General features: G+C 34.7%; 1 long non-coding RNA gene across 1 annotated transcript in view; it reads left to right on the plus strand.

Moving 5' to 3' along the window:
* The window catches only part of LOC108309509, a 56,843-nt gene that overhangs the window by 16,745 nt on the left and 16,205 nt on the right, over positions 1 to 23,893 (plus strand). The window contains exons 4-5 of the long non-coding RNA XR_005201453.1: positions 15,486 to 15,564; positions 19,304 to 19,419. This is a non-coding gene — a long non-coding RNA (uncharacterized LOC108309509). The remainder of the gene's footprint in view (positions 1 to 15,485; positions 15,565 to 19,303; positions 19,420 to 23,893) is intronic.

Genomic DNA, 23,893 nt, shown 5'->3' on the forward strand with positions numbered 1-23,893 from the left:
TAATTCCAAAGACTTAGTAAATTGGCTGCTATCAAGAGCAAGACTAATAAAAAGAAATAAAAAACTATTTCTCACATATGACTAGTTATCAAGATAAGCTTTTAGAAGTATTATCAAGTTTGCAATAAAAGCAATGACATGTAATCATACCAGTCTAGAAAATACTGTTAATTGTTAAATTATAAATAATACAAATGTAGGACTGACTGAAAATACTGCAATAAAAAAATGACAATGTTTCAATCCATAGAGCAGTAAGTAATCAATGATATGGCAGATGATACAAAATCTGTTGTGCTTTCAATAAAACCATAATGATGTAATTATAGTATGCACTACACATAGCCAAAGATTCTCCTATTTTTAATTATTGTGATAGAAATTTACTCTTGCGTAAATTGCTGTCTACCTTTGCCACTGATGAGGAAATTCCAGTTATCTTTAGTAGTTTAAAAATGGGAATGTTGCTGGGCATGGTGGCTCACGCCTGTAATCCCAGCACTTTGGGAGGCTGAGGCGGGCAGATCACCTGAGGTCAGGAGTTCAAGACCAGCCTGACCAGTATGGTGAAACCCCATCTTTTTTTTTGTTGTTGTTGTTGTTGTTGTTGTTTAAAAAAAAGGGAATGTTTCTGAGAGAAGGGAATTTGCCAAAAGAGAAAAAGTAAGTTACTCTTTTGTTAGTTGGATTAGTGGTGAAGAGTGTTATAATCCAAAATTCAAAGCGGTACAAGCTACTATCAACATTTGATAGTAAAGGGAATGTCTTATAAATCTATTCATATGTTGAAGTGTCGTTAATTTAGTGAATATATAAAATCTAGGCTCTTGTGTATTCTATGATTAATGAACATAAAGTTCACAATATGTTTCAGCTGCTTTTCATTGTTCAGGTAATTGCTATTTTTGAGAATTAGACATTTAATCAAAATGCCAGGTATTCCTTGTCCTCATTCTTACATATTTGTCATATATATGTTTAGCAAAATTATTGAGTGAAATATTAGCTTTTCTGTTTAAGCAATGGCTGTGTTTTTGCTGTTAATAAAATTGCAGCCATAAAATTTGAATTTTAGTGCTAAAATTATAGAAAGGAGTTGGGCTTGTTTCCTCAACCTGAACAACTTCTTAGCTTCTAGATGGATGATTCAAAGAGGAATAACAGGGATTTTTTAATTTATGAAGTTATTTGGTTTTCTTAGGAAAACAAAAACAAGGTAGAATTTAACAGCATGGGGCCTGATTTAAATAGAATATAATCGCACAGATATATTCAGCTCTGCTGTCATGGAATCTCAAGTTATAAACATAAATGCAATAGGTAATATCCCATGACTTATTCTATGTACTTTTACCCTAATCTACTACCTATTAGTCTGAATCTTGAGTTTTTAAACTTAATCTCCATGTAAAAGCAGAAATAAATTGAATGCAGAATTAAAATATATGTTGTCAGTTATTACACCTGATTTTTTACCTACACTATAAGCTTCGTTTTTCCTGTTATAGCCAGTAAACTAAATTAATGCTTATTTTTCTGTTAAATTACTTCAAAATATCTTATAAAGTCTCAGTTTTTTAAAGTAAAACTATTTGTAGCTCTTAAAAATGAAGTTTTGATATATTTAACAGTATTGCCACTAAGAATGCCATCCTTTGCCAGGCGGGATGGCTCACGCCTATAATCCCAGGACTTTGGGAGGCCAAGGTGGGTGGATCATGAGGTCAGGTGTTCAAGACCAGCCTGACCAACATAGTGAAACCCATTCTGTACTAAAAATAGAAAAATTAGTTGGGCATGGTGGCAGACACCTGTAATCCCAGCTACTAGGGAGACCGAGGCAGGGAATTGCTGGAACCCAGGAGGTAGAGGTTGCAGTGAGCCAAGATCACGCCACGGCACTCCAGCCTGGATGACAGGTGAGACTCCATCTCTTAAAAAAAAAGAAAAAAAATTCAAGTACTCTATCACCAGAACTCAGTTTAAAATGTTTAGGGAGGCTGGTAGTGGTGGCTCATGCCTGTAATCCCAGCACTTTGGGAGGCTGATGCATGTGGATCACTTGAGGTCAGGAGTTCAAGACCAGCCTGGCTAACATGGTGGTGAAACCCAGTCTCTACTAAAAATACAGAAATTAGCCATGTGTGGTGGTGGGTGCCTATAATCTCAGCTACTGGGGAGACTGAGGCAGGAGGATTGCATGAACGCAGGAGGTGGAGGTGTACTCCAGCCTGGGTGACAGAGGGAGACTCCATCTCAAATAAATAAAATGTTTAGGAAAATAATAATACTTTTTATAATAATAAAAAATAATGATACTTATCATTATTTTTAGTTTTTATATCCTTAGTTCAGCTCTTTGTTTCTTTATGCCACTAGTGTTTGGTGCCCTGTAGTCAGAACTTAGAATTGGCAATCTGTCCTCCAAATCCTTAACAAGACAAAATAGTAAAGTACATTGAATTTTTCTGTCAATTTTATTTCAAATTGAACTTTATTAATTTTATTTTGACCTTAGAATATTAGAATTAGAATCATAGTAAACAAATGTTTTCCTTTATGTTATAAATTGCATTTATGTTAATAATAACAAAATAAAATTCTTATAAGAGGGTAGGTTTCAACATAGTACAGTAAGTTCTCACTTAATAGATTCTTGGAAACTGCAGAATTAAGCTAAATGGCATAGAATAAAACTAGTTTCACCATAGGCTAGTTGATATAAACAAGACTTAAGTTCCTACAGCGTATTTCTGGTCACAAAGAACATCATCAAACTTCTAAATAAAGATCCAACACATTTCTGCTATTAGACATTGTGAAACAAATGTGAGTTATACATACATTTAAGAAAATTAATCGAAACAAAATATTTACCCAATTTTTAATGACCATCAATCAGTGATGATGGTCATAGTGGTGGTGAGTTAAATTAAGGAATAAATGTTTGCAAAGCAAAAACTATAAGGAGCACCTTCTACCACCATATTGTTCAAAAGCAAGCAATAACAAATATGGCAGCATTGCTGAGCACTTGCATACTGCATCATTTGTTGTTGTACATTTGTATGATGATTTTAATTTGACAATTTTTCATTTTGCAATAATTTACATTCATTTATTTTCCAACCCACTTACTCCACTTTGGGGTTGCAGGTGGCTGGTGTCTATCCCAGAAGCTAAGGGATGCAAGCTGAGAATCAACCCTGGATAGGATGCCATTGCATCATAGGGTTCCCTCATACCCCCACACTCACCCATACTGAGACAATTTAGATATGCCAACTAATGTAACATACACATCTTTGGGATGTAAGAGAAAACCCACACATGCATGGGGAGAACATGGAAACTTCACACATTGTAGTCTCAGACAGAAATCTGTATCTTTTTCTCTTTAGTGTTAAAAATGAAATGATGTGGAATGAAACAACATCATTTGAAGATCTTATGTGTATAACTTTGGCCCTAGATCTACTGTCTAAAAATTGTTTTTATGACTTTTCTCTATGCTGTACATTCTCAGGTTCTTCAACTGTTGTCATAGCATTCGTTTCTAGACCATTAATATTCTGGATACACAACTTTGGATCTGTTATATTTTGTTAGTATTCCTTTTAAAATAATGTATAGGTACAAAACACACTGCATCTCTTACGAGTAAAGTTCTGTAGTGCAGTCTGATTGCCCTAGCTTTTTTAATTTTTTTTTTATTTTTTTTTTTTTCCGTTAATGCTATTGGGTCATGTTGAGCTGCAGTCCACTGAAACACTTAAATGTGTTAGAATTTCAAATCCTACTGTAAACTTAGATTCAGTAGGCATTTATTGAACACCTGTTTACTACTAGACGTGCTTGTATAAATTTCTGCTGCTTATTTTACTGACAATAAGTTTAAAATGTAGAAATTGACCAGTAGATTTATTGTATTCGGAATGATTTTATAGTTTAGGAGACATGACTAGAATTTCTGTAAGAACAGATTGTGAGGACAAAAATAGATAAGAATTTCTAAATAGTTTTGTTAAATGCAATAATGACTTTGTAAACTACAGATGAACTGATATTAGAGCACACGTAAGAAAATGTCTAAGAAATGTTATTGGAAATTAGAGTTGTAAATCATTAAGGGAAAAAACATTGACTTTATGCAATTTATTTTTGTCTATATTTCTTAAAATAATTTCTAAGATAGAAAGAAAACCAACTTAAGATATTTAAAGATTCCTATCTACTCAGATTTATCATATTCAAGTTGAATTCTTAGGCAGGACATTTAATTTACTTAATTTGTCTCACCTTGCAACATGACTACTTTTTTTTCTTGGAAGATTATAAAAATAGACAGTTGTGGTATATCAAAGGCCAGTAGAGCTATTAAAGGCCCACAGCCTGGAATATAAACTACCAGACTTGGAACTATGACTGTTGTGTAAAGAATAAGGACTGAATGATTCTGCCCTCGGAATATTTTTGGTTTTTTTGTTTGTTTTTTTAGAAGCTCTTTTCTTGGGTTCTACATCTAGCCATTAGGGCTCTTTTCATGTCTGGTTAGAAAGTGGCTTTTCTTTTAGCCAGCAAACTCAAAAGCAGAGATTTAAGGGATAGAGTCGTGATATTTTCAGTGGACCAAGATAAAGGATTGAAGAAATGGCAATGGTCTATACTAGTAAATATTGCCTCACAGCTAGTCCATTTTGAATGGAGAGGTAGGTATGGAATAGGGAAACAAGTTATCTGCCCAGTACAGTACTCAATAATGAGAATAACTTTCTGTATTCAAAAGTTCTTAGTGGTTATTATGTCTTTTAAAAGAGACCATTTAGGCCGGGCATTATGGCTCAGGCCTGTAATCCCAGCACTTTGGGAGGCTGAGGAGGGCAGATTGCCTGAGATCGGGACTTTGAGACCAGCCTTACCAACATGGAGAAACCCCGTCTCTACTAGAAACACAAAATTAGCTGGGCATGGTGGCGCATGCCTGTAATCCCAGCTACTCTGGAGGCTGAGGCAGGAGAATCACTTGAGCAGGGGAGACAGAGCCAAGATTGTGCCATTGCACTCCAGCCTGGGCAACAAGAGTGAAACTCTGTCTAAAAACAAACAAAAAACAGGACTTTAGTCCTGGTGAGCTGCAAGCCCCACAGGCTCTCAGGCCGTTGGTCCCCAGATAGATCCACTCTGTTGGCTATCTGAATTTAAAAATAAATAAGTAAAATAAATAAAGAGACCATTTAACTGGAATGGAAGTTGTTTTCTTTGGAGAAAAGTAGGTAATACTGGATAGGTCTTAATCATACAGACCTTGATACTTAGGCAGAAAGTAGAGATTCTACTTAGAAAACTAGAAATTCTTTTTTTTTTTTTTTTTTTGAAACAGTTTTACTCTGTCACCTGGGCTGGAGTGCAGTGCAGTGCAGTGCAGTGCAGTGGCATGATCATGACTCACTGCTGCATCAAATTCCTGGGCTCAAGTGGTTCCCCTCACCTCAGCCTCCTGAGTAGCTGGGATTACAGGTGCCCAGCTGATTTTTACAATTTTGGGGGGAGACTAAATGATGAGAACACATGGATACATAGAGGGGAACAACACACATTGGGGTCTTTCAGAGGGTGGACGGTGAAGAAGGATGGAGAGGATCAGGAAAAATAACTAATAGGTATTAGGCTTAATACCTGGGTGATGAAATAATCTGTGCAACAAACTCCTGTGACAGACTTGACATGGTGGCTCACGCCTGTAGTCCCAGCACTTCAAGAGGCCAGGGCAGGTGGGTCACTTGAGGTCAGAAGTTCAAGACCAGCCTGGCCAACATGGCAAAACTTTTTCTCTACTAAAAATACAAAAAAAGTTAGCCCAACTTGGTGCGCTGGCCTGTAATCCCAGCTACTTGGGAGGCTGAAGCAGGAGAATTGCTTGAACCCAGCAGGTTGAGCTCACGAGTGAGCCAAGATCATGTCACTGCACCCCAGCCTGGTCGACAGAGTAAAACTTTGTCTTGGGAAAAAAAAAAAGAAAACCACCTCTCATAATAGATGTTTACCTATGTAACAAACCTGCAGTTGTACCACTGAACTTAAAAGTTAAATAAAATTTTTTTGTAGAGATGGGGTGTTGCTACATTGCCTAGGCTGGTCTCTCAAACTTTTGGGCTCAAGCAGTCCTGTCACTTCAGCCTCCAAAGTGCTAGGATTACAGGCATGAGCCACCTCGTCCAGCCTAGATATATTCTTGAATATATGAGCTTTGGGAAGTTTTATTAATTGATTGAGGACTAGGAGGTATAGCTAAAATGCAATTGGAGTTATAAGGTACTTAAACCTAGATTTAAGTTATGAAATCAAGAATGGCAAAGAAATCAATGAACTGAGGTCTTAAAGAATCAATTGGTTTTATTGACTAGCTGAATACAAAAGATAATTGATACAAGATGAAAATTGAGCATTAAGAAAGAATAAAAATGGGCAAGTATGAATAAGACATAAAAGGGAGCAAAAGAAGAATGTATCTAAGAAGAAAAAATGTTATAGTAAATAGCGTATTTATCAAACCTTTTACATTGCATTTCTTGACTAACATGATATATTTGTAATTTAGTCATGTTTAGGAACTATAGTCAAAAAATATGAATGTTTGGTTTCTAAGAAATTTAACTATTTGTATAAGGAAATGATTATAAGGGAATCTAATATTACAATAACATTTAGCAGGTTTATATAGTCTGACTTTCTGGAATATTCTAGATTGAAATCTTCATACTTTTAAAGCAATCTTTCATTCATTTCATCAGAAGAAATCAAGTCAGTGTAGAAACAGTAAAACTTTATATTTGCTTAAGCTTGACAACTAGGTTGTTTATATTATAAAACAGTCATTTTAGATTAAATCTGATTATTTTATTGAATGCCTATTCCTAACACTGAATTTTAAAGGTATGTTGTCTAGTTAATATAGCCTTTTTTTTAAAAGTATTTATATTCCAGAAACAAGAATCAAACAAAAGTACATTTTAATCTTTCCTGTAAATGTTATATATTTGGACACTTTATAAGACTTTTAACTGCATAGCAGGGTAATAAAAAAAATTACTATGTTTAGCCAGGCATGGTGGATCACGCCTGTAATCCCAGCACTTTGGGAGGCCAAGTGGGGAGGATCACTTGAGGCCAGGAGTTTGAGACTAGCCTGGCCAACATGGTGAAACCATGTCTCTAAAAAAAATATAAATCTTACCTGGGCGTGGTGACACAAGCGTATATTCCCAGCTACTTGGGAGGCTGAGATGGAAGGATGCCTTGAGTCTAGGAGGAGGAGGTTGCAGTGAGCCAAGATCATACTACTGCACTCCAGCCTAGTTGAAAAAACAAGACTGTCTCAAAAAAAAAAAAAAAAAAATACTGCTTAGTGAAACCGTCATGTATTTTAGTTTAGACCTCATAACTCAGGACTTTACATAAAGATATTAAAGAATAGTATTTTAAAATTTTTCATCTGGTATAATGCTGACCTACTGTGTATTACTCCACTGTCATTCAGCAAAGATAGTCATTCTGCGGCTCAGACATTGTATATAGACAGTTCCTTAGAGCTTCAAGTGCAGAATTGAGGCATATGTGGAGAAAGTAATTACCATTACAGATTGTGTTGATGCTGGATTGAAAGTAAAGTCAAATGTTCAGGAAACTTAAAGTAACATAGTGCCATATAAGGACATGTCTAAACAACAAACTAGCAAAACCATGTTGATGACACGTATTAGTATTTGAATATCCCTATCATGTGAATGAGAACAGTATAAACTTACAGATCAAGGAAATTTTAAATTTAAAATAGTCCCTTTTTGAAGATATAGTATAAAACCAACTTTGGCAGCACCTAAGTTGAAGATAAATGGAAAGGAAAAATTAGACCATACTACACTGGGAGGAGATTATTTTTGCTGTTGAACAAAGGAAAAGAAAGAGATATACCTTCTCTATGTGCCTGGAGTTGTTCCACTGAATCTTTCAATTTGTCAATATATTTAAATCAAGAATTTTCATACTTTTTTTCTGGAGAATTATATTTTCTTTAATAGTTTAAATTTATTAGGCTTTCAAATAGAAATCAGATAGTTAGAAATAAAAGGAAAATAGATAAGGAAAAAAATCTTCATGGTTTACTAAAACAGTGATAAAATTGTAAGATTGTCACAGATAGTAACAATCTTTAAGAGATAAAATTATGCTGAGATAAATTGTAGCATGTTTGCTGATAGGAATCATGCAACAGAAAGGAATATTAAATAATGATGCAGGAAAGACTAAAGGAATATCCCTAAGTAAGCAAGTAAGGATAAAAGAGAAGGAATTTGTCTTATGAACAGTGAGGGTTCATTCATAATAGAAGGAAGAGTAATATGTGCACAGATACATGTTAGATTTGGTGGGAACTGGGGAAATTTCTGATAGTTTTCATTTTCTGAAAGTAAAAATGAAAGGGAAGGTGTTGAAAGTTTGAAAGGGGAGAAGGGGACACAGCTGTTCCATGTTTTTCTAGGAGAATGAGAGAATGAATAGACCAAGATTGCCAGAAAACTCTTAAACAAATTTTAGATATAAAAGATAATAGTAAAGAAAAATTATCTCTGTTCACAGATGACACAATTATGTATGTAGAAAAGCTTTAAGAGTCTACCAAAAACTGTTAGAACTAATGAATTCAACAAACTTGTGTGATACAAAATCACACAAAAATCAGCCATATGTCTGTTCACTAACAATGAACAATTCAAAAAGGAAATTAAGAAAACAATTCCATTTACAAAGCATCAAAAAGGATAAAATACTTGGGAATAAACTTAACCAAGGAGGTAAAAGACTTGTGTATAGCAACTACAAAAAATTGCTGAAAGAAATTAAAGACAACAAATAAATGGAAAGGCATCCCACGTTTATTGATTGGAAGACTTAATATTGTTAAAATGACAGTACTACCCAAAATGATCTACAGGTTAAATGTGATTTCTATCAAAATCCTAAATTTCATTTAGGAGAAATGGGAAAATTTATTCTCACATTCATATGTAATCTCGAAGTTAACCAAATAAAAACCAAATAGCCAAAATAAAATTTAAAAAGAGAGTTGGAGGTCTCACTACCTAATTTTAAAACCTACTACAAAGCCATGGTAATCAAAACAGTAATGTTGCTAGCATAAAGCTAGATGTACAGATTCATGAAAACAGACCCAAGGGCCCACAAATAAACCCTACCATATATGTTCAAATGATTTTCAGCAAAGATACCAAGAAATGCCAAAGATCCTCATTTAGTAGAGAAAGGACTGTCTTCAACAAATGGTATTGGGAAAACTGGATATCCATACCAGAAAAGAAGAAAGTTGGACCCTCACCTTACACTATATGCAAAAATTAGCTAAAAATTAATTTTTGAATCAAAGACCTAGACATAAGAGTTTAAAATATGAAACTCTTAGAAGAAAACAAAGGGCAAAAGCTGCAAGACATTGGATTTGGCAGTGATTTCTCAGATATGACACCAAAAGCACAGAGAAAACAAGTACATCAATTGGACCTTTATCAAAATTTAAAACTTGTGCATCGAAGGATACTATCAATGTGAAAAGTCAGCCCCCAGAATGAGAGAAAATATTTGCAAGTCACGTATCTAACAAGGGATTAATATTCAGAATGTATAAACTCAAAAAGCCAACAACCCAGTCAAAAAATGGGCAGATCACTTAAGTAGACATTCCTCTAAAGAAGGTATGCAATTGGCCAGCAAACACAAGATGCTCAACATCACTATTCATTAGGGAAATGGAAGTGAAAACCACAATGAGCTACCACTTCATTCATTAGAATGGCTATTATCAGAAACAAAATAAGAAAATACATGTTGGCAAGGATGAGAGAAATTATAAATTGCTGGTGAGAATGTAAAATGGTATAGCCACTCTAGAACACAGTATGGCATTTCCTCAAAAAAATTAAAAATAGAATTACTGTATGATCCAGCAGTTTCGCTTGGGCACATACCCAAAATAATTGAAAGAAGGATTTCAAAGAGATATTTTTTTACACTATGTTCATAGCAACATTATTCATAATAGCTGAAGACAGAAACAACCTAAATGCCCATCAAATGAATGGACAAACAAAATGTATACATACACATGATGGAAAACTATTCAACTGTAAAGAGGAAAATTCTGTTGCACGCTACAATGTGGATAAACGTTGAAAAAGTTATGCTAAGTGAATGAAGTAAGCCAGACACAAAAGGACAAATACTGTATGTTTCCACTTACATGAGATAACTAGAATAGGCAGATTCATAGAGACAAAGTAGAATGGTGATTTCCTGAGGCTGAGGGGCAGAGGAGATGGGCAGTTAGTGTTTAAGCAGTACCAGTTGGGGAAGTTGAAAAAGTTCTGGAGATGGAGGGTTGCACAACAGGGCAAACATATTTATACCACAGAAGTGTATGCTTAAAACTGGTTAAAATGGTGAATTTTATGTATAGTGAACCACAATTTAAAAAATACAGTTGACGCTTGAACAATGTGAAGATTAGAGGTGCCAACCCTCATACAGTTGAAAATCTCTAAGTTTTGGCTTCCCTAAAACTCGACTACTGATAGCCTCCTGTTGACCAGAAGCCTTGCCAATAACTTAATGTCAGTAACACATATTCTGTATGGTATTTGTATTATATACCATGTTAAAGTAAGCTAGAGAAAATATTAGGAAAATAATAACAAAAAGAAAATGTTGATTAAATGGAAGTGGATCATCATACAGGCCTTCATCTTCACTGTTTTCACATTGAGCAGGCTGAGGAAGAAGAGGGTGGGTTGGTTTTGCTGTCTCTGGGGTGGAAGAGGTGGAGGAGGTGGGAGAGGAGGCAGGAAAGGCCAGGCATACTTGGTGTAACTTTACAGAAGTACATCATAATTTTTGTCTGACTTTTGCTTTTTTACTTTTCTGAAAAATGTTTTTGTAGGTTACCAATCCTCTGTCCACCTTGTGCTTTAGTTTCAGTGCCCATATTACAGAAATCAAAATTAGCCTTTAATAATTGCAACCCTTCTGCCAGACTGTCTAATGTCAGATTGTCTTCTGGCACTGCTTCTTCTATGTTGTCTTCCTCATCATCTGGCACTGGTTCCGTCATCTCTTGTCTGTTAATTCCTCTGGTGTCTGTTAGCTGTTGAATTTCTCAAAGATCCATATCTTGAAACTCTTTGCCCCTCCCCCACCACATCTTTTTTTGTCATATCCACAGTCTCTTTCATGATATCTGATTGTCTCGCTCATAAATCCTATGAAGTCATACACAACATCTGGACACAGTTTTCTCCAGGAATGTGTTTCAGACTTGATGGCTTTCACAGCTTTTTCTGTAACAACAGTAGCATAATCAGTGGTATAATTCTTCCAGAATTTCATGATATTCTATCAGGGTTCTCTTCCACAGCATTGATAGTCATTTCCACAGAGTACTGTGTATAATGAGCTATAAAGATCCTTATGACCCTGATACAGAGGATGAAATAGAGACATTGTGTCGGGGAATGTAGACCACCTCAGTGCCTTTGGTGTTAAACTTGTGGTTCTGTGTGGCCAGGAGCTTTGTCCAATATCAAAAGAACTTTAAAAGGCAGTCCCTTATTGGCAAGGTACTTCCTGACTTTGGGAACAACACATTGATGGAACCAATCCAGAAAAAGCATTCTCATTGTCTATACCTTCTTGTTGTACAACCAAAAGACTGGCTGCTGGTTTTTGTTTTCCCTTTGAGGCTCAGGGATTAGCAGCTTTATGGCTAAGGGCAGCAAACCTTACTGCATTTGCACAAAACAGTAGAGTTTACCTATCTCTTCCTGCCTTAAATCCTGGTGCTTGCTTCTCTTCCTTACTCATAAATGTCCTTTGTGGCATTTTCTTCCAGAATAGGGCACATATATCAGCATTAAAAACCTGTCCAGGCAGATATCCTTTAACCCCACCGACTTTCTTAGTGGCGTCTAGGAACTCATCTGCCTCAAAGCTGTTTCTCCTGTTACCTTGACATTTTTAAAACCAAACGTCTTTCTGAAACTCAAACCATCCTTCGCTAGCACTAAATTCTTCAGCTTAAGATCCTTGACTTTCCTGTACTTTAAAGTAGTCTTATAATGACTTTACTTTTTCTTAAATCATATTAGAGTCTATAGGTATGCCTTTTTTATAACAATCCTGCACCTACATAAAAGCTGCATTTTTAATATGAAGTAAGGTGTTTCACAAAAAGTGCAAGGTTTTTGTTCCTGCTTGTGTAGCTGCAGCATAGCTACATGAACGCCCCCCCCCCTTTTTTTTTTTTTTCCCACAGTGATCACACTGGATTCATTTATCTTGAGATGGCAACCATGGCTATAGACCTCAATCTACAGGACGTACGAAGCAATTTAATTTTTTCTTGTAATGTCATAACCTTTCTCAGCTTTTTGGAAGCACTTTTCAGCATCACCAGTGGCACTTCATATGGATCTCATAGTTTTATTCATGGTTTACACTATTGCATTAAACACAACGAAAAATAGACAAGAGATCACTTTTTACTGCAATATGCAATTTACTGAAGAAACAGCTAACACTGAGATGATTAGCATCACAGAGTATTTTAAGCAGATACTCAAGCTTACCACAATAACAGGTGACTCCAAAATTATTGTAGTAGTATTGTATGAACTACAATTTTAGTCAGTTATTTAATACTGCATATTATGTTTGTTTCTCTACTGCAAATAGCACTATGTACAGTCTGTAAGTTTTGATAAATTTTAACTCATAATTTGTATATATTTTATGAGAGCACATTGTAAAATAGACTAGAATCTACATATATATATCTTACACACTAGTGACATGTTTTTCTTAATTTTTTAGCTATTTCTAGGCTATGCAGTTCATCTGTGAGTTTTTTCAAACTTACAAATTTCAAATTTTTCAGTATATTTAAAAAATTCATATATAAGTATGCCTGTGTAGTTCAAACCCATGTTGTTCAAGAGTCAAATGTAGCTGGACCCGGAGGCTCAGGCATATATTTCCAGCACTTTGGGAGCCTGAGGCGGGCAGATCATTTGAGGTCAGGAGTTCAAGACCAGGCTGACCAACATGGTGAAGCCTCATCTCTACTAAAAATACCAAAAAAAATTAGCTCAACATGGTGGCACACACCTGTAATCCCAGCTACCCGGGAGGCTGAGGCAAGAGAACCGTTTGAACCCAGGAGGCGGTGGTTACAGTGAGCTGAGATCATGCCGCTGCATTTCAGCCTGGACGACAGAGTGAGACTCCAAAGGTTAAGTGTAATAAGTGAGAATATTGTTGTTGTGAAATTTTTTTTTAAATATGTGAATATTTATATTTATGTCAAGTTTAGCACTCTTGGCTTAGTTGAAAATATATGAACTTTACACAAAAAAGAAAAAAGGATTGGAAATGAAATATCCCAGGTGATTTCTTCTTGAATTTGGAATAATCACTTAATGTTTAGAATAATTATTTGATGTCTACATTGACTATTCAGGGACAAAGAAAAATATATGGTATTGAATAGTTATTCATTTTATTTATTTTTTTTCTTTTGAGACGGAGTTTTGCTCTTGTTGCCCAGGCTTGAGTGCAATGGCGAGACCTCTGCTTTACTGCAACTTCCGCCTCCCTGGTTCAAGCGATTCTCTTGCCTCAGCCTCCCGAGTAGCTGGGACAAGAAGCATGCACCACCACGCCCAGCTAATTTTGTATTTTTAGTAGAGATGGGGTTTCTCCATGTTGGTCAGGCTGGTCTCAAACTCCCAACCTCAGATGATCTGCCTACCTCAACCTCCCAAAGTGCTGGGATTACAGGTGTAAGCCACCTCACCCATCCTATTTTATAATTTTGTGTCTTAAAATTTAAATGATTTAAAATTCTTTCTGAAAAGATATTGTGTATCTGGTATACTGCTAACTAGTGTAATAACTGGGATAGTGCCTGAGGCATAGTAAGTATTCAATAAAATATTTGTTAAATAATTTACAGGCACCTTTTATATTTGAAGAAAATTATGTTTAAGTTTTTATCTGGAAAATGTATGCGGTGAGGGAGAGCCTGAAGGACAATTCCTTAATTGAATTGATAAATACAAATATATGTTATGTATTTCTCAAGTGAATGCAAACAGATTTATTTTGATTACACGTTAAAAATTGTGCAGGCCAGGAACGGTGGCTCTCGCCTGTAATTCTAGGACTTTGGGAAGCCAAGGCAGAAGGATTGCTTGAGGCCAGGAGTTTGAGATCATCCCAGGCAACATACCAAGACCCTGTCTCTATAATAAAATAAAAATGTAAAGTGCCGTGTATGGTGGCATGCACTTGTAGTCCCAGCTACGTGGGAGACTTCAGTGGATGGATTACTTCAGCCCAGGAGGTCAAGGTTGCAGTAAGCTACGATCATGACACTGTACTCCAGCCTGGGCAAGAGTACCCAGAGATGAGAAATAAATCCTGTAGATCTTGGTCTTCCTGTTCCCTGCCAGTCTGGTCCATTTACCAGGTAAGGAAGTATACTCCTAAAGTTCCCACTTAATCAGATGTAGAAATGAAATTTTTTTTCTCTAAAAGATAACAGACATTGCTGTATCTCTTAAAAAAAACAAAAAACAAAAAATGTTGTGCAGAAACTTGAGACGATAAGGAGTAGAGTTATATGTGAAATCCAGGTTGCTTAGATAGGAGATTAGCTACAGATAGTTTTTATTAATGGGAAAAATATTCAGAAAAAATTAATATGAAATGTGACTCTGTGCTTTTATAAGTAATTAGATATTAGAATGGAGGGGCAAATTTTAATACTTTGGTTGTATACATCACTTTACTATTCTGTAATAGATGTAATTTTAAGCATAGCCATTTTAATGATGAGAAAATGGGGCAAAAAGATTGTCTAGGCTTGAGTGGTGGCACCATTAGAGTGGTGGCAATTTTCTGACACTTTTAGAGAAAAGGAATTTAATTTCTACAGCTGAGTAAGTGGAAACTTTAGGAGTATTCTTTCTTACCTGGTAAATGGACCAGATCAAGAGCTATAGGATTTGTTTTATTTCTCATCTCAGGATACCAAATTAACTCATCATCCCAAGGATTCATATTTTAGAATTACTTACTGTATCAAATGATCTCCAACTCTAAGAGACCTTCTAATGTGGAGATCAATGATGAAACTAAAATATTTAGATTATTAATAACAAATTACCTAAGGGAGAATTGGATTGTTTGGAGCTTTTTTTATTAACTATATTTAGAATTAAAATGTCTTAATTAGAAATTTAATAAAATTATTTAGTATTAAAATATTTTTCTTTAAAAGTATATTTGCATTTTGCTAGCTTAAGTTTATTGAAACTGAGCTCTTGTATGTCATTTCATATTTTTCCCTTGATGTGAAGTCTTACCTACTTGATGAAGATGTCTTTTGAAAGGTGTACTGCAGGGGACAAAATGTTTGTAAATTCTGCTTTTACCAAGGTAAAGATCAAATTTTATAAATTTGCTTTTTGGTTTATACTAGGAAAAATAACTTAATATATTGAATATATTCAAAAGTTTAAACATTTAATTGTATTGCCCTGATAAGTTGTCATAGCAAATACATGCTTTTCTTTTCTGCGTTTTATTCTTTGTTTCCTAACCTATAGCCCTGTGCTGGGCACAGAACAGACTTCATTTAAGTTTTTGATGTAGAAATATTTTATTATTCTACTTTAAATCTTCTTAAAAATAACTGATAATGCATATTACATCAGTGTTATAATATTTAGACAGATTTTTTTGTATGCATTTTTTTTCTGAAAAAAATATTTTTTACATTCTTTAGGTGCCAATGTCTCTTAAAAAAAAAAAAAAAAAAAACCTTGGAGTAAAGTAGCAGCACATAATGGTTTGTGGATTTTGAAAAGGTGCAGGCCATATTGTGCTGCCTCAAAAATACAAGGATCTGATCTTCTGAAAAAAATATATTTCTTCTTATTCATAGCTCTTATGATAGCAATGTCAGCAGTGCCTTAGCAGCACGTAAATATTGGCGTTAAGATTCTAAAATTATCTCCAGTATTAACTGTGCTGCTGAAGTAAGGTTGACCATACTCTACAATTGTATTTTAATGTATATTAATGTTACTAATGTGTCTTTAGTTTTATTGATGTCTTTTCAGTATTACTGATAATCTTGTTATTTTTAGTATGCTTCTGTAAAAATAAGTTAATACTAATTTATCAGATGTATTGTGTCTCTTAAAATAGTATAATTGCAATTTAATAATAATTGTATTGAATGCCATCAAGAGTTTCTTGAAAGAGCTTATGCAGCATTAGAGGAATTTATTTTAATGCGCATTTACATTCCACATAGACATTAATTCAGAATTTTACTTGGGATAAAACAAATTCAAGTTTTCCCTTAGTTTTGAAATTACTTTTAAAATATGGCATTGTCTCACAGATAAATTATAAAATATATTAAGCATTTTGAACAGAGCTTAGAAGATTATATTTAGTACTGTTTCCGAATATTTCTTTATATGTGAAGGGGAAAAGCCATCAAAATAAGGGAATTAAATACCTGAAATTCTGGTTCTCAAAACACACTTAACCATAACTTTAAAGGTAGGAAAACCCTTGTAGGTAACCAACCCACTCACTGGATAGCTGAGGAAACATAAAACTCAAGTAATTTGCTACACATATCAGATTAGTGTCTTCGTCCTCTGTCTTCTTTTTTGTTTGTTCGTTTTTTGAGGCGGAATCTTGCTCTCTCACCAGGCTGGAGTGTAGTGGCGCGATCTCAGCTCACTGCAACCTTCTCCTACCGGGTTCAAGCAATTCTCCTGCCTCAAGTAGCTGGGATGACAAGTGCCCCCCACCATGCCCAGCTAAATTTTAGTAGAGACACCTGGCCTAATTTAATTCAAATCTGAGCAGAAAGCCGGGCGAGGAGGCTCACGCCTGTTGTAATCCCAGCACTTTGGGAGACCAGGGTGAGTTGATCACCGGAGGTCAGGAATTCGAGACTATCCTGACCAACATGAAGCCCTGTCTCTACTAGAAATAAAAAATTAGCCAGATGTGGTGGCAGGTGCCTATAATCCCGGATACTCGGGAAGCTGAGGCAGGAGAATCACTTGAACCGGAGAGGTGGAGGTTGCAGTGAGCCGAGATTGGGTCTCGGCTTTCCAGTCTGGGTGATAGAGCAAGCCTTCATCTCAACAACAGAAAAAAAAAAATCTCAACAAAAATGCTTATTTACCTTCTTTTCCTTATCTGTGGTGTTTTAAAGTCATTAAATTTAAAAATGATGTTCAGGATGAGTATGTTTGTGTAGTGTACCATAACTCTGGTGTTATTTTCTACAAAGAGTGTCTTAGAGTTTTCAATTGTAACCATGCAGAAACCCTACAAAATAAAAACAGTTGTTAATTAATCCTTTCCAATCATACTAAAGTATTTTAGATGTAATTTAAGAAATTGTATTCGAGGCTGGGAGTGGCCACTTACGCCTGTAATCTTAGCACTTTGGGAGGCCAAGGCGGGTGGATCATCTGAGATCAGGAGTTTGAGACCAGCCTGGCCAACATGACAAAACCCTTTCTCTACTAAAAATGCAAAAATTAGCTGGGTGAGGCAGCGGGTGCCTGCAATCCCAGCTACATGGGTTGTTGAGGCAGCAGAATCTCTTGAACCTGGGAGGCAGAGGTTGCAGTGAGCGAAGGTCGTTTCACTGCACTCAGCCTGGTGACAGAGTGAGACTGTCTCAAAACAACACATTGTATTTGAAAGCTAAAGGACCTTTTTGTTTAACTTCTAATTTAAAGATAAAATATTATATAAAACAAAGCTGTCATTTTTAAAAACAGTCACTTTTTACCCAGCAACGCTTGGTTCCCAATATACCATATATAGTGGATAGAACTAAATGCCAGCATTTACATGGAAATACTGCGTTGGTGCTTTTAAAAATATTTATCAAGCTCTTAACTTGTTTTCTTTATTTCATTTCAATCCTTGCATGAAAGATTGCACCAAATATATAACTTTTGGTTCCACTAAAAATATTCCAGGACCTAACACAGATGCTTAGAATATTTATTGAATGAATGACAAAGTTTACCGAATACTGTCCAACACTTTTCAGAACAACCCAGGAGTTAGGTGTTTTTGTTTCTTCTTTTCTCTTTCTTTCTTTCTTTCTTTCTTTCTTTCTTTCTTTCTTTCTTTTTTTTTCTAAATGTAGCTGAAGTCAGGTTTTAGAAAATTATATTCAATCTGTGTTCTAAATGACAAGAAAAATTTGCCTTTTCCATTTACCAGATGATTGTTTATATCATTAAGTACTCTAGATGTGAAGAAGGATTATTTGTAGCTTTTATAGATAAATGAAAACTTTTCTTGTTTTTAATCCTGACAGTGGATTAAAGAAAAATTGAAATATTTGAGAAGAGAATATAGGAAAAATCCTGAATTAAAACTTATTGAAATTTTATTTAGTTTCAGTCTCTTCTCAGAGAAGAGGAGGTGGCCTGTCGATATCTAATGAAACAACATTTAGGAAACTCTCAACAGGACTGGATGTTTTATTTATAGAGTTGTAATTTTGAAACACATAAGGAGTCAGTACTAAAATGAAAGTTTGTACCTTTCAGTGTTAGCCTTATTTTGGCTTCTTGTTTTGCAAAAAAAACATACATAGTTATATATGGGTATAAAGTTTTCATTTTTGCTTATTTGGAAAAAATACTAATCTTTTTCATTTAGGTTTCTTTTTAAATTGATGCCAAAGAATTTCAGTATTGATCATCTTAAGTCTGTTACTTGGAGTATGGATTGAGTTTGGAGCTTACTCAGAGGACTGCAGGAGAGTGTCCAGGAGGTAGCAAGAAATGTATTTCAGTCCTTCTATTTGTGTCTTATATTCAAGGACAAATCTCTCCAGATGGCACGGATTAATATGTGATAATAGATTTGAAAACTTGACCTAGCCATAGACTAAATTCCATATTTAATATTAAAGATTTTCTTCAGTTATGTATCTTCTTGATTAATTCAGAGTTATAGGTGTTTTTTAAGCCACTAAGTGTTATTACTGATACACGCACCAGTTAGCCCTACTAAGATTAGCAAGATTATACTTTCATAAACTATTCTTTCTCTAAATTAATATATATTTAGAAGTTGACATTCTAAATCAAACTGTATTTTTTTCCTTTTGCAGGTGGATAATTACTGTACCTTCCTCATGGAAAAAGTTTTATTTTAAGTGTTATTTCTCATTGAATACTATCAAAAAGGAAAAAAATGACCTAAACTTTTGAGATAGATTTGGCTCTAGTAAGTATTTAGATATATCACTTGCATATCTGGGAGAAGAAATAAGAGGCTATCATCAATACATTCCTATCTACTAAAAAATTTTGTTTTACATATGTCAAAGGATTACTTATAACTTCCATTTTATTACTAATAACTTGAACACTTTTATTGAAAAACTAACTCCTCCACTGGAAATTTAGCTTTATGTTCTTATCTGCTTTGCATATAAAATACATTGCAGGTATTTCTGATGCCTTTCTTTTTTTTAAGCCTATATGCAATGAAAAATATATTGGCAAAATAAATGTTTAAATGTTTTATGGTAAAATTACTATGAAACATGACAAGTTAGCTGCTGTTTTTGTTTACATTATACTGAAATTAAATGTTCATAATTTATGTTTGGGTTTATTTTTATAATATCAGGGAATTTATGCAAAAACATTGAGTAGTACAGATTCTTCTCTAATTCTGTGAGACTTTGAATAACGTGATATTGTAATTGGACCCTTGTGTTTTGAAGAAATGCCAACTGCTTGAAGAATCTTATTTGTATTATTTGCTATAGGGTTAGATGTTGAGAAATGCTGCTGAAAAAAAATTTTAAGCTAGTTCTACACTAAATATTCCTCGGTGTGATTAATTTCTTATTGAATATATTCTGTGTCTTTCTTTTGTAATCTGTAACTTTTATCCACTTAGCATGAATGATTCTATTAAAGAAAATTTTTAGGAAGTGGTAGCAGCTTGAAATCGCCCCATAGTTTGCCTGTTTCTACATTTTATTATAATCTTTGGGAGTGCTTACACTTATAGAGCTAACATTTTCAGAGATACAGGTTCTCATAGTACCACTAAAACTTTTTTCCTCCTTAAACTGAATTCCTATGATAATAACTATAGGGTAGTTTTTTTAAGTTTCCATGCGAATAGTCAAAAATGCCATTTTAGTATGAAGCAATGAAGTCTAGTATTTGTTGTACCATAGTTGAGAAAGCTTAAATACATCTTTTATTAAGAGTTCATAAATTCTAGCTGAGTCTACACAGATTTTTATGTCAATTTGTTTATATTTTTATTAGTCATTTCTAGAAGTGTGAAAATGTTAATGTTTGACAAGCAACATTAAAAATAGATTTGAAACACATATATAGAGAGATACACATTTATTTACTGTTTAGGTGCTGAAGATTGTTACTAAATAAAAAAGATATATCCCAGCCCCCATGGAGCTTACTAATCTTGTGGGTAGAGGAGTGAGTGATGGAATGGACAAAAAAACTGATAGTTACTATATTTGGTATGTCAGAGAGTGTAAGTTTTGTGGCAAAAATAAAGCAGGGAAAGTGGCAATTACGTGATAAAGGTGTCTGGAAGGCAGTAGAGAGATATTTTTAAATATTATGGGTAGGAAATACTCTACAGAGATGGCATTTGAACAAACACCTAGAAACAATAAGGGAGCAAACCACGTAGGTACCTGAGCCGATGAAATAACAAATACAAAGACCCTGAGGCTGAAGCATTTTTTGTACATGGAACAGCAAGAAAGCACATGTGGCTGTGATCAAATGTAAAGAGGAATAGTAGTTAATGGGATCAGAGAGTTGGTAGAGGCCATATCTTATAACTGTTTAAGCTTTTACCTTGATCTACAGATTCCATTTTTCTTTTCTGGTTTTTTTGTTTGTTTGTTTGTTTGAGTCAGTCTCACTCACTTGCCCAGGCTGGAGTGCAATGACGTGATCTCAGCTCACTGCAACCTCCACCTCCCCAGTTCAAGCAATTTTCTTGCTTCAGCCTCCTGAATAACTGGGATTACAGGCACCTGCCACCACGCCTGGCTAATTTTTGTATTTTTAGTAGAGATGGGGTTTCACCATATTGGCCAGGCTAGTCTCAAACTCCTGACCTCGTGATCCACCCACCTCAGTCTCCTAAAGTGCTGGGATTACAGGTGTGAGCCACCCTGCCCAGCACAGCTTTTCATACTTCTTTAGGACACTCTTGACAGGCGTATGTGCCTCAGCCTATTTGACTTCTGCAGATAGGACAATATTTTTATGAGTCTGATTCGACATTAGAGCCTCCGTCAGACTATTTAGAATACAAAAGAATGTTTAAATGGATAGTGAATAGGTATGTGTGTGTGATGAGGACTTTGTGAATTGTGCATTGAAATGGTTTTGAAATGGTTTTCTGCGTGATCAGTTTAGGTGGAGCCAAAACTAATGACTCCAAGAGACACACTGAATTTGCTCATGTTTATCATATACCCAAATGAACCACAATTGTCTTTGATTCCTTCATCCTTGAAATTTCTACTATAAGTACTTCACTGTTTTTCACTTATTTCTATTTAGCGGCATTTTAACTAGTTCTTTGCCTCTAGCTGTTTTGAACTAACAATTTCATTTTCTATATAGTATATATTACTTTTTTAATCTTCCCAAAGCACTGTTTTTTCCCTAGAGTGTAACATTTAAATTGCTTACTTTGATACCTTGTGATTTTGTCCCAACATTTTCTATGTTGATTTTTCTTCAGATGAACTAACTAATCCTAATCCATTAGTTTTTCTTTCTCTTATCCTTTATGCCATTTCTTCGCTACAGTTCTCCCCCAACTAATGCCTGTATATTTTTGTTAATGAGGCAAAATTTCTCATGTGTACTGTTTATTGACCTTAACAGTCTGACATTAACCATCCTTCCCATGGCATGAACATATTATACCTGTAGTTCTTAACCTTTTTCTCTACCTTCACACACCTGAGGTACATAACACTTCTTTCATTGTTTCTCATTAACTCATGTGGGTTAACCTTTTAAATGTATTAGCAATATGAAAAAAAAATTTTTAATTTAAGAAACTTCAGAATAGTAGCCTAAACATCAGGTCCCAACGTTCAGATATTAATTTTATGCTGACATGTTATACAGTTGACTTTTTAAATTCTTCAAATAGTTATGTATCAACCAGTTACAATATATCCTTAAGATTTATTAACATTAAAAGAATAATTATTTCAGTTTTCCAATATTGTAAAAGCAATTAACAAATACACTTTTTAAAGAAGTAATCTATGTCTTTGTGATGGTATTGTTTATTAAGCATTCAATAATAAAGGGCTGATTAACATGTTTAGTAGGATACTGTGCAGCTATTTAAAATAGCAATTGAATAATGAGCTAAAAAGTTGTTTAAGTAAAAGATTATCAAATAGTTTGAATAGATTCACTAGAATAATAACATGCTAAATTGTTTTACTGGTCTACTCTGGGTAAGAGATAAATCTTATTGGGGTGGGAGGGATCTTCTTGATTATAAATAAGCATGTATGATTTTTGTGATGGGCAGAGTTTGTTTTTTGAAAAGGAGAGAGAAATCCTTGAAAAATAAAAGTATTTATTTGAAGCAACCTTACCTCCACATAATGATTTACTTTGGAAATCTATAAAAGGGAATCCTGTGTTCGGGAACTTTAGACAAGATAATGAAGAATTAACTGTCATGGAAGAAAAATTTCAAAATCAGATAAGTTTAAAATCAGCCTCAGAGGAACAGCTTGCTCTAAATTCTCAAAGCAATATTGAAAAGGAATTCAAGAATTCCTTCTTGAGTTCATGGTTGAGAGATTTCACTGTCATTTCCCCACTCTTCAAACCCTTAAAACCTCAAACACAGGTAAGTGTAAGAAAGGGGATTTTTAAATCTCTTTTAATTTGAAACTATATTAGTAAAGAAATACAAATCTGGTTTATTTTATAAAGATTTGATAATGCAATGAAAGTTGCACATCTAAAAATTAAGGATTTTTCTGTTAAGTTTGATTTTCCTTAGCATAAAAGTACTATGTAAACATAGAAACCTCAGGAAGAGCAAAAAAAAAATTTTTTTATTTAAAAATCGTATTTTCATCATCCAAAGGCAGTTGTTACTAGCCTTATATTCCCTTCTAGTTGCATATTTGGATTAGTGAATTTATTTCTTAATCCAGTTCATTACTGTGCCAGGGACTAGAAAGATTATATTTACCTCTAGAGAAGAGATTAAGTGCTATGCTCTGACTCAGAAATATTTTCTTTAAATTTGAGTTTTATCCAAAAAAAACCCCACTAACTTTATAATCTGTTTTATAGTATTGTAATGTAAAAATGCCTAATGTTAGAATTTAGTTTTCCTCAAGACTGAGGATATAGGAAGATGCATCTTGCTTACTCTGGCTACCTCCTGTACCATATCTGCATGTCATCCCCAAGGATACATTTTCATAGTGAAAAAAGCAATTTGAGTCAAGGGAGGTCATGAAGTATTCTGAGCAGGAGAGTAAGAAAAATAACTTCTAAGATACATGTACTGGTCAGAATTCGCTTAAAAATGGAAATCTGGCCAGTCGTGGTGGCTCATGCCTGTAATCCCAGCACTTTGGGAGGCCAAAGCTGGCAGATCACCTGAGCTCAGGAGTTACAGACCAGCCTGGGCAGCATGG

Source organism: Cebus imitator, unplaced genomic scaffold, assembly GCF_001604975.1.
Source record: "Cebus imitator isolate Cc_AM_T3 unplaced genomic scaffold, Cebus_imitator-1.0 Scaffold94, whole genome shotgun sequence".
Classification (NCBI taxonomy): Eukaryota; Metazoa; Chordata; class Mammalia; order Primates; family Cebidae; genus Cebus; species Cebus imitator.